Source organism: Plecotus auritus (assembly GCF_963455305.1).
Source record: "Plecotus auritus genome assembly, chromosome: 1".
Taxonomy (NCBI): Eukaryota; Metazoa; Chordata; class Mammalia; order Chiroptera; family Vespertilionidae; genus Plecotus; species Plecotus auritus.
The window spans coordinates 76,101,262-76,113,844 of NC_137770.1; positions in this window are offsets into that span (position 1 = coordinate 76,101,262).

A 12,583-nucleotide genomic window follows, 5' to 3' on the forward strand; every position below is an offset into this window, starting at 1 on the left:
ATGGAACTTCAAGTTTCGTTTTGAGTTTCAGCACTCAGTGTCAATCCCTAAAGATGGTATTCTTTGCTGAAAGTATACAACTATGATTAGGGCAACTGTGTTTAGGTAAAGACTCTTTGAGAGTCCTGCCCACAGTGGTACAGGTGGTACACTGGGCAGCTCCGGGGAGAGCCATTCATAGTCATCATCATTTTTTATTAGGACGATTGTTCTGGCAGATAGGAAAATGTCTTGAGGAATGATAGGCTTCTCCTAATGTGCACAAATGGGCCATAGAGGCTAGCAGCACATAAGGGTAGGAGATGCAATTTTACTGATTTTATAGTTTAGTGATATATTTCTTCATCCCCAAACCTATGCTCAATGTTTTGATAGTATGCTTTAATAAGAAAACAAAAGAGGTAATGTGTTTGGGAAGTTTGAGGGATGTTGAAGGGAGACGGAGGTCGTTGAAAGTGATTTAAGAATTAGAACGAATAGGTAAAAACATGAAACTAAACACAACCTTAGAAGAAAGAAATCATCCTAGAAATATGATGAGAGAGAGGGTTAAGAATCACAATGACACCCCACCGGCATGGGTCAGTGGTTGAGCGTTGACCCAGGACGTCAGGGTTCGATTCCCGGTCAGGGCACATGCCGGGAGGGATTGCAGGCTGGATCCCCAGTGGGAGGTGTGCAGGAGGCAGCCAATCACTGATTCTCTCTCATCATTAATGTTTTTATCTCTCTCTTCCTTCTTCTCTGAAATAAATAAAATTTTTTAAAGAATCGCAATGGCCTTGAAGGCAGAAAGGCTCAACTCACTGATTTTTCTATTAAATTTACTAACAAAACCAAGCTGAGAATGGTCAGAAACCCAGATCATTCTATTAGTGACTTGATTCAGAGAGCATAGAAAACTTTTCAAGTCTGTATCTTGTCTTGAGATCCAGCCTCACTGGGAAAGATTGTATGTCTTTTAACCTTTGAGAAGCATCATTTTCCCTCTATGTACAGTGGACAAAACACCAGCTTGGAGCAAAGCCCTTGGGAAATTGTAGATACAATTCAGCTCTCTGGATAGAGGTATTTAAACAACAGTTATCTTGACAGAGTTAAAAGACCTCTACAGAAAGACTTCATTTTTAATTCTTCCTATTTATGTTTTTATTTATTTTTTACAGTAAGCAAATGGGGGGAAAAAACAAAAATTCTACTGGCAGAGGGCTGACCTCTATTTTATATAATTTGTAGTTTAAAAAGCTCACAGGCTAAAACATGTAAATATATGCAGATCTGAGAGCAAGACCTCACAAGGGAAATAGCCGGGAGAGATTGAAGAGAATGTGGGCCATACACAGGAAAACGGCTGGGGCTCTTAGCAACCTGGAAACCTGAAATGAATTATTATCTGGGTCCGATTGTGACCTACTTAGTATCCCGGCAGCATGTTGGCATAAGGAGAAATTGGGAGCTGTAGGAACTGCTTATTTACTTGACCTTGAAGATCCAGGAACCAGTAGGATGACTGCTGATTTGGCCCAGTGAGCACACTGCTATAGCTACAGGCCAACCACATCATGTTACGATGACTCATTATGTCATGTTAAGGACCAAGGCAGCCTGAGGCCATGTCTTCTGCTGAGCTTCTCTTTAGTTGGACTGTGCTATATGTATCTAAGTTTTAAGTATTCCTGGTAACAGCAGCAGAAAAAAAGCAAAATGTACACCACTATTGTTCATACTTTTTCCAAGTCTCCCGGCTTCCTTTTTTAATTACATCACAATGAAAAGAGAAACAGAGCATGCATTTCAGATGAAAGAATGAGAAATCAGTTGCTTTGAATAAAACAGCAATGCATATCTTTAAAAAGAAGCATGTAGGTGAATGGAAATGGGAAATATTTATAGCAAGATAGAGAAAGTCAACATAACGTTTATTCAGACCTCAAGAATTCTGAGCACCAGACAGATCACATTAAAGAGCCGGAATGATCCAAAAAGAGAACATCAGTTTTATCTGTGGGGGCTTCCAGGTGAGGAACAGAAGAAACAAAAGCGTAATGCTACTTGGCATGCCAAAGCCGAGCTCCGTTCTCCCGTGCTCAGAACACTGCTCCCTGCAGCAAACCTTCCAATGTCCCCTTGAACATAAATCTTTCCTCACGGCTCTATGCATTAGTGGAATTCTATGTAAGGTCTCTTAGCTTTATTTTTCTCTTTTGAGGAAGAATCTGTTGAGGGACCAAGTTGTGCCCCGTCCACTTCAGTCAAAGCAGACATGAGTCATTGTTGAAATTGGATCCTGCACTTAATTTTGCTTATGTAGATCTAATGTATAATATATGCTTCACAAATGGACTCTTTCAGAAGAGTCAAAACCTGAGATGCCATGATTGATGGAAAATTCCTAGTAACCCAATTAACACGAATGAGGAAGTCATCAAATATGAAAACTTTAGGTGAATTAACTGCCATCTAGCGTGTTATGATGTGATGAATAATGGGCATCTGGAGTTTTACTAATGAGCATCTAATGGAAAAGATGGAACTGGCACCAAAAGGTTTAATCCCCAATAATGTATAAAACAAGTCTAAGCCCAAACCAGAAGATCTCTAGGCGCCAGATCCTATGACCTACAATAGGAAGCATTTTAACTCGGGGGCGTGTTACCAGAAAGACACGAGCCAGCCAGCTCACAGTGTTTTCATGGGACAGAAATCTCAGCCTTGAACCACTCCAGCCATTCCTCTCCTGTCTTACTGTTACAGGGCAGGGTATTTACTGCCCAAAGAATCGCCCAAGTCAGTGGCGATTACCTGTACTCAGCACTGTAATCAGACAAAGCATGCTGCCCAGAGAGTCATGAATAACATTACAGCAAACTCCTGACTATGGCACAGATATCACTCACAACTGGATGCACTCTTTTTTTTCTTTTTTTTTTTTCCTTCAGGAAAGCTTTTTAAATACAGAATTAGGCGAATTTGTCACCAAAATAAATGACTGCCTATGAGGAGCAATTTGAAAGATCCCAAACATCTCTAAAACACAGGCTTGCTGCTATTACTTAGCATTTCACCATTAAAGGTTTGTTGCATTGAGCACTGGCTCTCCTTTGTGGGATATGGTTACCCCCACAAAAGAGAGCATGTGCAATATCCTATAAGTCAATGGTAAATATTCACAAAAAGTGTTAGGGTCTTTCCAACAAATAGCTACAGTGGAGAGATTTTAATAAAGAGGGAGGAGAAAACAGAAAGGTTCTGGGACTAGCCCACTGGGTAAAGGGAACCCGCGTGGCTAGATGTCCATGGCCAGACATAGCATAGAGTCAGCAGATTCAGTGAAGCGGATAAAAGAACTCCAATGGAATCCTTGCAGCTCCTCAAAAGTATAGTGTTCTTTCCTGCATTCCTTCTTTGCACAAGTTATTCTCTTCTCAGGGAAGTCTCTTTAACCCATGCCAGTTTTCCTTCACTTACCCTAGCTGAGAAGTTTAGGGAAATTTCCTTATTCTTTACTCTAGTCACAATGCCTACTGGTAGAATAGTACGTATGCTCAATAATTTCTAAAATGATAAATGAAGATACATAGGATCAATTCTATTTAGTTCACAATTTTGCATTGGGCCACTCTAATTAAATGAAGCTTATTTTCCTAATGTATCTACACTATTAAGTTGAAAATGAATTTGGCTAGAAAAAAATATTGCCAGTCAATATGATTATATCAATGAATGTTGCTGTGCCCATGTTAGAACATCATGATGTTATTAAAACAAACTTTTTTAAAAAATAGGAACTTACCAATGTGATAAGTTTTCTAGTTCATTTTCCATAGCCACTTAGGAGGAAAAAATCTCTGAAACTTTCCATTGTTTTAATTAATAAAAATTCCCCAAATTTTCACTTAAAAATTACTTTTGTGTAAGTGTTTTGGCTCCATTTCCAATCTCTTAATTGAGAATTTAATTTTTTTAATATCATTTTCAAGGAGAGGTAAAATACATATTAAAAATTAGAGATCCAAAGCTTCTCTGAAGGTCAAGCAAGAATCTATCAGGATATGTACTACTGTCCTGAAGATGAACCTCTAGTTAACAAGAATAGTGAATTAAGAGCGACAAAGAGTCTATGGATCATTCTATTCTCAACTTACTAATGATTGGCGGCCTCCTTAGCCTACTAGTAATCAAAAACTAGGTTTGGGAACTTTATAGTATATTCATTTCCTTTTAAAAGAAAGAAAATGACATTTAAAGTCTATACATTGATTTTCCCCTAGGAAACTGTTCTTAATTGGCATTTTAATAGGAGCAAGATGACAGGCACAGAAATGACAGCATGGAATCCTAAAATTCTAAAGGGGCGTGATCCCCTCACCTAGAGCAAATTGATGCAAAGGTTAGAAATTATTTAAATTCATCATTCAAGTAAGTAAATTCTTGTGAAGTGAATAAGGATTTTATACTTAAGTACAATAAAGAGTTGCTTTGCTCCTCATCTGTCTGAAGGAATGAATGAATAAAGGAAAAAAGGAAGGGGGCAAAAAAAAGAAGGGACCCAACATACTATAGAAGGGTATTTACCTTTGTAGTTTGGAGTCATGAGTCTCAAGATGACTGGGCGTAATTTCTGATACAAGTTTACTGGAAGATGATTTTATAATATGAGCTAAAGCTTCAAAATCCACATGCATTTGGTTCAATAACTCTACTTCTAAGAATGATACCCCCCGCCCTGACCAGTTTGGCTCAGTGGATAGAGTGTCGGCCTGTGGACTGAAGGGTCCCAGGTTCAATTCTGGCCAAGGGCACATGCTTGATCCCCAATAGGGGCCATGCAGAAGGCAGCCGATCAATGATTCTCTCTCATCATTGATGTTTCTATCTCTCTCTCTCTACCTTCCTCTCTTAAATAATAAAGAAATATAATTTAAAAAATAAAAAAATAATAATGATGATATCCCATGATGACGTAGATATATATTGATGGGCATATAAAAATGTTTGGTATTTTTTATGTGAAGAACTAGATTATAAAGTGAGATACAAGGTACAATCCCATTTTGTAATCTGCTTTGTTGCATTTTATATATTTTCATAAGAATATTTCATTTATACATAACATATATCTAATACACACCTAATACCAAACCAAGAATGAAAAATAAATACTAAAAATGATTATCAATAAAGGTTGAAATACAGTTTTCATATTTCTATAGTCTAACTATTAACAATAAAAATTTAACAGAAAATAAATTTAAGAAAAAATAAAGGGAACTTTTAAAATCTATTATAGAGGAAAAGATGTAATGATGGTGAAGATATTTGCTTTTAATGCTGACAACACTATTTTCACTTCTTTAGTTTTGTTCAAACTCTAGGAAAAAGCAATGATGGTTTTGTCCTGAAAGTTTTCCCTCAGCTAAGTACTTCTCTCAGACTTACTATTTATTTACCACATCTTCTGGGACATGACTACAAATTGGTTCCCAACTTGGGAATACACAAACCCCCCAAACTAATATGTAAAATAAATTGTTCCATCATCTCATGGTTAACAATTGTGAAGAATTATTGGTATTATAAATAATATTCAATTGAAATTTTAGAACAGATATGGCTCTGCCTGAGTAGTTTATTGGAAAATCATTTGTTTCACATCCGTTTTGGCATGCAGTATTCACTGTGAATTATGTCGTTATAGCCCAGTTTATTATACTTCTGTTTGTTCCACTGTGTATATATGTGTCTTAGGCTTTAAAAAGGTAATTCGTGCCCTCAAAATGTATTATGTAACAAACTGTGATTCATGCAAATCACTTTGATTTATTTTCCAAAAATGCAGCCGGCTTCAATTAATCAGTTGCTATTCATTTCATATGTTTCAATTGCACTCACAACAAAAGCTCCGGTGGGTTATCACTTACATGGGGGACTGGCCTCCAGAGGGTATGAAAGACACAACAATCAGACATTATACCAAGCATACAATTATAGTGTGTGTCCCCACAAACTCCAATAAATCACACATCACATTATGTAGGACTCCCACGTCTCTGAAGTTCTCCCTTACCGGAGCCACCTACCTGCTGTAATCACAGCGTTCTGCTGTGCGTGGGTGCGCAGCGTTCAGCCTGCTGAGACCCATTCCATGCCTCCCAGTGTGTGGCAGGAGTCAGGCAGGCAGATTGCTCTATCTGTGTGCTGCCCTGCCCATCACGAGGAATGAGTACCTGGAAGTGCTAGGCTCCGGGGCATGGGCTTTGTTTAGGAAAGAACGGAAGTGGAAAGAACGTATCAGTTTCAACTGTGCTTAGACATTGGTGATGATAGACAGTATTTTCATGTAGTTCTTATTACTCGAAATGTAAAAATGGACATGGCAAGTACTTGCAAGAGATGTTATAAACTAAGTATAGAAAAGGTTCTCTTTCATAAAGGCTGTATTTTAATTATGGGACAACTTCGAGCATAATTACCACTCCTGCTTTTTCTTAAGTGTCACAGTGTCTCAATCCTATCCCATAGGATGAACTAATAGTAATGGGCTGGAATTCACATTTTATAAGAGGTATATTATTATTTATTTTCCTAGCAATAACAGGGTACTTAGTGTCATTTAAAATAGAGGGCATTATTAAACTCAAACCACTTTTTTTTTAATGCCAGTTATTTATAAACTACATATAAATAGTTCTAAAATATAGGGTGCTGAAATGACTAATTGCAGGGAGTAGGTACTCATTAGGAGTTAAACTGCCCACAAAGGGAAGATTTCCATGTGGATTTCTGATGCCATGGCCAAGTTACTCTTAAGACAATGAAACAAGATCTTATTTGGGGATATTTCTTCTGGGGCCAATTACCATGGAACTATATAAAGGTCAGACGAATGTAGCATTAGACCTAGTCTCACCACATAGGGATACTGGGTTTAGACTGGTTTAGAGGAGATCGCAGACAAGATGACATAGCAACAGGCTGCCAATCATTTGGCATATAATTGTGAACTTTTACATGGCTGTCTGTCAATCAGACAAACCTCAGTTGCAAAAGCCACAAACAGTAGTTGGTAAGTATTTCAAAGAGAAACTCTCAACTTCTACATTGATACCATTGCATGTTTGCATTTCCAATGTTCTCTTTTCCTTACTCAAGCAAAAATGAAAGTGAATACGCATTTATATCTTGAATTTCTATCATGTTATTAGTCATGAGAACCTTACCCTATGGCGTTGAGTACAGTTATCACAACAAATCTGTGAAGGAGAACCATCCCATCGGAGCCAACAGGGGGTCACAGACGACAAGGAACCATGCAGGCTTGGAGCCAAGCCTGAGGACTCTAGGCTGTTAGATCCTTTTCTTGGCTTCCCTGTGGAAAAGAGGAACCATTTAGCTGCAAACTATGATGAAATTGTTGGTTTTATTGCACTACCTATAAAAGATGTTTTTTGTGAAAGATACAAATAAAAATTACCATTTAAATGATGTCCTGATCTCCAATTTATGTTAGGAAATAAGAATATGGCAGCAGCATTGCATGTGTGGTTAAGTGAAGGATGTTGACATGCCAAGATTGTCCTGCGTGCTCCCGGTGGGCCGTGTAAGCACCAGGGTGAGATGAGAGAGCAGGAGATGTGATGACAGGGGTTGGAGGCATGCTCTTTGAAGATGGAAGAAGGAGCCAGGAGCCAAGGAAGGCCGGTGGCCTCTAGGCACTGGACAAGGCAAGGAAATGAATTCTCCCAGAGCTTCCAGAGGGAGGCAGCCTGCTGACACCTTGACTTCAGCCCTGAGTTAAATGACTTTAACTCATTCCTGACTTTTGACCTCCAGAACTGTAAAATAATAACATGTGTTTTTGAAGATGCTAAATTTGTAGTGATTTTTACAGTAACAATAATAAACTAGTACAACCATCATCCTTACCCTAAAAATTAAACAAATCAGACAAAAGTACAAACTTCAGAGTTTTAAACGTATCAAAGAGCTAATGCTAAAAGAAAACCCTGAGACAATTAAATTTTAAGATGGACAAGATTTTCCTAAGAGAAAACCATATGGCTGCTTTCACTGATGGGAAAACAATAATAAAAAGAGAAGGAGAAACTAATCTTCCATGATGGAGGTAAAGAGAAATCAGTGCAACTTTTAGCAAACGTTGACTAGCTATGGCAGATTATAGTCCCAAGTAAGAGTGAATCTGGACCTGCCCAAGCAGCTCTCTAAGTGCACAGGAATAACATGCTAAAGGCTGGGAGCAAGAAGAGAGACTGAGAGAGTCTCCCCTGAGGCACACAGGCCTTCTCCAAAGCACAAGGCAGAGGAGACCAAGGCTGCACGCCGAGGAGGGAGGGGCGTGGGACAGAGATATCCCTAAGTTGCACAGAATAGTCACTGGTCTTTTACTGATTTCAAGGCAGTAGACCTAAGCCTTGGGAGCAGGGTAGGAAAACAGAAATTTCCTGAAGGTTAAGGCAGCAGGATAGACAGCACTATCCTCAGATACAGAAAGCCAGGGCAGGTTTGGTGAGCAGTATTCCTTCCAATAACTCAAAAATATTGGGAACTGAGTTTTAAAACATTGAAGTATCTCTAGAGAATTATTGGTGCTCATATCGCAAGCCCTACTGAAAAGAAAGTGCTGATCCTGAACTCAAAGTATTTGAAGCCAGCAGCAAACTAAATCTAACTAAATCTACCACAAAGCTTACATTCAGTGCAACTACGGATTAGACTGACTCAGCACCCCTCCTAGCAGCCTGGCAGAGGAAGGGAAAGCCCTTTGCTGGCAGTTTCTACTGTTCTTGACACAAAATGATTGCCATAGAATAAAAATTATAAAACAGGTGAAGAGGTAGAAAATGCGACCCATAAGGAAAAGTCAGAAAGAGGCTGACAGATGACCTAGATATTGGATTTAGCTAAGAAGAACTTTAAAATAACTCTGTGTTACAGGATCTAGTGAAACTTGATGAAATTAAAATTTTCAGAAGATAAGATATAAAACTATATAAAGAACTAAGTAGATAATGCTAGGACAATACAAACAGTGTAAAATTCATGCATTGGGTACAAGGGCATACTATACACAGCAGGAGAAAAGATCCATGAATTAGCAAACAATAGAAATTATCCAAACAGAAATGCAAAGAGAAAAAAATATTTAAATTGACTGGGGAATATAATACTTATTGAGTGATATTAAACCATTTAGCATATGTATAATTGGGGGGAGAGAGCAAATGAGGCAAAGAATTATTTGGAAGAGATAATAGCGGACAATTTTCCAAAATAATGAAGTATACCAACCCACAGATTCTAGGCATAACATGTTCAAAAGATAAAGAGAAAAATCTTAAGAATAGCCAGGAAAAATAAACCACATTACATGCAAGAGAAAAGAATACAAATTGACTTCTCATTACCAAAAAGAAAATTTAAAGGAGGGCAGAAGTCAATGAAAGAACATTTTTTAAGTAATGAAAGCAATAATAGAATGCTGTATATACCAAATATATTCCTCAGAAATGAAAGCAAAACAGGCATTTCAAATAGACAAAGTCAAGAGAATTTACCTCAATAAACCTGATTTACAAAAAAGGCTAATGAAAAAGTTTTAGTAATAAAGGAAGAAAGAAAACTAATACAACATAGAAGCCTATATCTACAACACTAGAAAGGGTAACTATGTGGGTAAATTTAAGGGATATGTATGTGCCTTTTCTATTTATAATATGTTTTTCTATATAAAATATGTATATATGCATAATTATATATAACTTTTATTTAAGACTATTGACAATGCAAAAAATTTAACAATATGTTTAAGTGATAAGATATAAGCAAGTAAAATATATAACAAAAGCACACAAAAACAGGAAGGAGGTTAAGTAGGATTATGCTGTAAGATTCTTACATTGTCTGCACAGTAATGTTGAACAGTAGACTATAAGAAGTTAAGGATGAACATCATCCTCTCTAAAGCATTCACTAAAAAGTAATTTAAAATCTATTAAAGAAATAAAATGGAATTCTAAAAAATATTTTATAAACCCCATAGAAGACAAAAAAAAAAGAGAAACAGAAAAATCAGATGATACGAATAAAAAATAAATACCAAGATAATGGACTTAAACCAATCATGCAAATAATTACATTAGGTACATATGCATGTGCTCCATGGAAAGGCAAAGACTTTCAGACTGGATCAAAAAGTAAGACCCAATTGTATGCCACCTTAAGGTATACACTTTAAAAATAATGCTCAGATAAAGACATAAATACAGGTTGAAACAAAAGAGAGGAAAAAGCTGTTACAACTATCAGGCAAATAGACAAGACAAAAAAAAAGATAAATAGCATTACAAAGACAACTACCACGCTAATAAGATATCCATTGTGAAGAAAAAAGAATAGATACATTTTTAAATGATAAAAGAGCCAATTCATTAACAAATTATAAAAATTCGAAATACATACGACTTAGTGACAGGGCTTTGAAATACATGAACTAACAATTGACAGAACTACAGGAAGAAAAAGACAAATCCATAATGATAATTAAAGATGGTAACACCCCTCTGTCAGTAATTGAGAGACCAACAAAATAACTACATTGAAGAATAAAGATATAGAAACTGATAAACACTGTCAACGAAATTGAACAAATTAGTATTTATAGAACATTCCATCCAACAATTCAGGAATAAAAATTCTTTTGAAATGCACATGAGATAACCAAGACAGATCATATGCTGAGTTGTAAAAGAAGTATTAAACCTGTCAAGAAAATAAAAACATATAGATTATTTCTCTGACCACCACAGTATTCAATTAGAAATAATATGTAGAAAACCTCAAACTATTTCAAAAATCAGTTACACACACCTAAATAATTCATGAGATAAAGAATAAATCACTAGGGAGGTTTTAAAAATATTTTAGCATAATGATGAAAATACAATATATAAAAAATTATATAATGCAGCTAAGGTAGTACCTCAAATAAATGCATTGATTTCCACTTCTGAGTAAAGAAGAAATCTTTAAAATAAATAATCTCAGCTTTTATTTTAAGAAATGGGATAAAATAGGGCAAAGTAAGGTAAAAAAAATAGAGGGGGGAAATAAAGATAAATAAAAATTAATGAAATAGACAAAAAATACAGCAACTAAACAACATAAATGTTTGTTCTTTGAAAAGATGAATACATTTTATAAAATCCTAGCAAGATTGGCCAAGAAAAAAAGACAGAGAAAACATAAATTACTAGTGTCCAGAATGAAAGAAGGATAGCACTAACAGGCCTATAGCCCTTAAAGAGAAAATAAGAAGATATTTTAGACAATTATATGCCAACAAATTCAACATAGATAAAATGAAAATTCCTTGAGAAATACACTTTACAAAAGCTGACACAGAGAGAAATAAAAAAACTGAATAGCCCACTATATAACAGGAGAAATAATTTGAATTAAAATTTTACACACATACAAAAAGCAGATCAACTACAACAACAAAATTGAGTTCCAGATGGTTTTAGTGAATTCTACTAAACATTTTAGAAGAAATAATACCAAGCATACACAATATTTTTTACAAAATGGAGAAGGAAAAAAACATTTCTCAACTCATTTTATTGGGCCACAACAACTCTAATTACAAATTTTACAAGGATATTATTTTTAAAAATTTAAGGAAATAGAATTACAGAAAAAAATCACTCATGAATATATATAAAAATTCTCAATGAATTGATAATAAATCAAACCCAGCAATATATAAAATGGATCATATATTCTATAATCAATGGCATATATACTAGGAATGCAAAGTTGGTTCAGTAATTTAAAAAACCAATAATTCATCACATTAACATAATAAAAGGGGAAATTATATGATGATAAGTGCAAAAAAATGATTTTATAAAATTTAATGCTTGTTGACAATAAAATTCTCTGCAAACAAAAAAATGTTTTTTCTTTAATCTAATAAAGGGTATATATTAAAAACATACAGTAATCATCAAACTTAATAGCAAAACATTGATGACTTTCTAAGAAATATGAGAATGTTCTCATCCTTTCTGTTTTAACATTGTAGTTACTCTAAGTTTTATCATTGTAATAAAGCAAGAAAAATAAAATAGCATGGAATTAAAAAGATGACAAAGAAAAAAACAGTTTCTTTTTCACAGGTGATATCATTGTATACCTAGAAAACCCTAAGAAATCCACAGAGTAAAAACTACTAATACTAATGAGTCAATTTAACACATTTACAAGTTATAAGGTTGTGATACAAAAATTTCTCTATTAATATAGAGCCAAAAAATACAATTTAAAAATATACCATTTATAAAAAATTAAATACTTAAGAATAAATTCACCTATAGTTTTCAAGACAGATATAATGTGTATTATATCTGTCTTGAAAACTATAAAACTTTACTAAAAAATTAAAGAAAACCTAAATAAGTCTAGAGAGAGGGCATGTTCTTGATTGGAAGATTTTGTGCTGCTAAATATTCATTCTCCTCAAACTGATCTATAGATCCTACACAAGTAACAAAGTACCAGCAAC